Below are 4131 nucleotides of genomic sequence, written 5' to 3' on the forward strand. Positions count from 1 at the left end.
GTCAGTCCCATGCAGGCTTCTCAGCTATCAGTCTGGTGGCCCGTTAGCTCCTCCTTGTTCAAGTAAGCTGTCTCTATGTGTTTCTGCTGCCTGGTCTTGTCCTCTCCATCTGCATCTGGGTTCTACTTCGACTCAGTATTTATGTATGGGTGTTTGCTCCTGTTTCCAACAGGCATTAGGTGAGGGCTCTATGGATAATTTAATTGATCTCACTCTCCAGGAAGGGCATTTATGGTAGCCTTTCCACAGAAGCTCAAATTGTTAGTTGGGAGCAGTCTTGTAGGTTTCTAGACCTTTCTTTGTGTTCAATTTTATCTTCAAACCAATATTGGCTCCCTCTTTTATGTTCTCTCTCTCTGTCTCTGTCTCTGTCTCTGTCTATCTCTCTCTCTCTTTCCTGTCTTCTATTCCTAACCAGGCTCAATCTTCCTGATCGCACATGTTTTCCTTTCCTCCCCATCATTTTCTCCTACCTCTCTCTCCATTCGCTGCCCCCCCACTTCCCCTGAGCTCTGGGTGACTTGTCCATTACCAGTTCTGTGAGGGACTTTATATGAATCTCTTAGAATACACCTTGTATCCTAGTTCCTCTGGTGGTGTGAATTTTAGGCTGGTGATCCTTTGATCTAGGTCTAAAATCCATATATGAGTGAGTACATACTGTGTTCCTCTTTTTGTGACTTGGTTACCTCATTCAGGATGGTTTCTTCAAGTGCCATCTGATGGGAGATGCCATTCTGTATATGTTTCTCATACTGGTTAATAAATAAAGCACTGTTGGCTAATACAGAGGAAGATAGGAGTGACTAGGAGACAAGGAGGAAATAGGAAGTAGGAAGGAGGAGCCAAGATGGAGAGTCTGAAGAAAGCAGTATGCCGCCGGCTTGCCGGTAAGAGAAATACATAGATCAGCAGAAATGGGTTAATAATTAAGGCAGAGCTAGCCGATAAGAAACAAGTAACCGGGCCAACAGCATTGTATCAAATACAGAGTCTCAGTGTGTTATTTGGGGCTGGTGGCGTGGCAGTGGGACCAGACCGGCAGCGGCAGGCGGAAAACCCATACTCGTTACAGCCATCCACTTGCCTGCGAATTTCAAGATACCATTATTTTTTTTTCTACAGAGTAGTATTCCATTGTGTAGATGTGCCACATCTTCATTAACCATTCTTCAATTGAGGGGCATCTAGGTTGCTTCCAGGTTCTTGCTATTACAAATAATGCTGCTGTGAACATAGTTGAACAGATGTCTTTGTTACATGGATTTGAATCCTTTGGACTGAGCAGTCTAAGGGAGCTCAGACAGTGGAGCCAGGATGTATCCCTGGAGCAGAAAAGGACTTTGCGAACACATCCCCCATGGAGGGATAACTGCCTTAATCTAGAGACAGAAGAGAGGTCCTAGTCTCTGCTTCACATGACCTGTCAGACCTACATGACCCCAACTGGATGGCATTCCCCTACATATGGAATTGTGGTGGGGGGATGGGAGGGGAGGGTGGTTAGAGTGTATGTGAGAAGGCAGAGAGATTAAAAGGGAGGGAGGGAAGGAGGTTGGGAAGGCTGGATGGAGGGAGAGGGAACTGGGATCGACATGTAAAATAATTAAATTTAAAAAAAATGCTTTGACTCCAAAATTTAAGTTCAAGGACAAGTTACTGGGGAAAAGGATTTCTATTTTTGTTTCCACAGGAAATGAAAAGATGTGGATTCCTTCCAGACTAATGAGGTTTGATCAAGCCAGACCACCTGAAACAGAGTACCAGGTGATCCTACACTCAAAACAGCTGGACAAAGCAGCCTGACAGACTACAGCCAGGATTTCTGAATCTTCTTGGAATCCCCCATGACAGCGCCCCTTACTAGCAGGAAGTGGTTTGGAAAGAACAATGCCCAAATTCCCAAATATTGTCTATAAATGTTTGTTTTCATTTAAATGGACTTGGTTATATAAAATAAATAAAAAAAACTGAAAAAATACAATAAATAAATAAATAAAAGGAAAAAAAAACAGAGGTGAACATAGGTCAAATTAAAATTTCAAATCTCATAGTCATTTTCAGCCTAACATTGTATTGCTACTGTGGATGTTATTGTTGCTAATGGTGATAATATTAATGATGTGTGTGTATTTATGTCTATTCGTGTATGTGCTTATGTGTCTCTATGTGTTTACATAGAAACAGATTCAACTAATTGCAACTGAAGGGAAGGGTTCAGCAATTTTATTTGTGTTAAAAATTATAACATTTCTTCATAGCTTCTAATCTAAAACATCATGTGTGCTCATTGACATGTCATGCTGTAAAATAACATATGATTCCTTTCCATAGAACTTAGAAGCTATGTATATAGTTGTGTGTGACTATACTCCAAGTCAAGCATCCATCATTAAGAAGTTCAGCTGTGTCCACTTGTAAACAAACCATAGTCCCAGCTGGTGTTGTTGACTATTTACATTCCTCATAAAGGACTAAGGAGAGTACAGAACCCTCACTGCAGTATTCAATCACCTTTTACCATCCATTCTATGTAATTCTGCTTTAATTGTACCTGTCTTCCAGGAGAGGTTGGAGTGTATATGTCAGGGAACTATAAAGGATGTAGCTCCATCAATGAAACTCTGAAAAAGCTTTTATCCCTATTGGGCAAACACCTTCTGCTGTGGCCTTTTGGGCCATGCTCCTGTGGATAACCCTTTAGTTACACTCCATTAATAAATCTAAAAATCTCACTGGTTCACTGGAGTGAACTGTGGTGGAGCTATACCTTGGTTTATCTTTGGGGCTTGGGGAAGAGGAATAAACCTTATTTATGTCACCCTCTGGGAAATAATTTCAGAAACACATGTGTACTTCATGAGTATCTGTTTAGCTAGGGAATTAATTAGCATAACAATATGTAAATTTATGTATTATATGAAACATCCCTACTACCTTTGTAAACTACAGTTGAAGTTATTTAAATAGCAAGAAATTATGTCTTACACTTTTAATGGAAAGAATGCAATGAACAAACTGGAGGGTTTGTTTTCTCCTGGGTGCTGTTTTGATCACCCACCTTTTTTTATTATTATTACTTTTTATTTCTTTCTATATATATTTTGATGATAGCCTTACCTTTATATATCTCTTTGCAAATACTTTCTGCACCCATCAAACCCAACAAACTTTATACTTGATCACTCTCTTTCTAAAAATATAGGCATACGAATAACAACAAAAATACTCTATTAAGACAAAACATATGTAAAAAGGAAAAAAGTCCATGTAAAAAAGCATGGATTTTGTTCTGTATGAACAAACTACTCCTGGGCACAGACCTACACTGGAGAGTAGTTGATACCTCTAATGTCACTCCATTGGAAAACTAAGCTTCTCTTTCTCAGTAGAAATCAATTGCAAAGATTTTTTTTCAGGTAGAGTTGGGACTTTGCATCTACCTCCCCTTCTCCATGCTAGATTTTGTTGCCTTTGAACATCTGCAGGTTTATACATGCTGTCACAGTCACTGTAAGTTCATGTGTCTACTAGCCCCATGAAAACTGGAAGACACTGTTTTCTTGGATTCATCCATGATATTTCTAGTTCTTGAATTTTTCAAATGCTTATCTGCATAGACTTTCCAGCACTATGAATCTAGTTAGTATGAGCCAAGCTTCTAGTTGAGCACCAGCTCAGTTTCTCTATGTCTAATGTCATAAGGATGTGACATCTTTGTCATACTGACTGTCAGATGGTAGAGGGTAACCGATACACTTGGAAATAATGCATGGTCTTATGGTCATCTATGAGATCCTTTTTACTGCCTCCTTTTTTTTTTGTCATCATCCATCCTATTATTTCTACAAGGTACCTCATGAGTCTCTTCTTGTTATAAAGATATAATTTTATTATATTAAAGCTAATTAAATAAATTAAGTTCATCCTAAAAATATCTCCTACCAGTCTTCAAAATAAAGCCACAATGAAGAAAAGAACTCAAAATTTGTAAATTGGGAATGAGTAGGGAGAGGATGAGATGATCACAACTGAGTTCATAAGAAACTAATCTACATGCTTATTTCTTACCACAAATATTAATTCCTAAAATAAGAAATTAAAATATATCTTGGTTGTTCTCAAAATCAT

The sequence above is a fragment of the Phodopus roborovskii genome, unplaced genomic scaffold, assembly GCF_943737965.1.
Source record: "Phodopus roborovskii unplaced genomic scaffold, PHOROB, whole genome shotgun sequence".
In the NCBI taxonomy this organism is placed as follows: domain Eukaryota; kingdom Metazoa; phylum Chordata; class Mammalia; order Rodentia; family Cricetidae; genus Phodopus; species Phodopus roborovskii.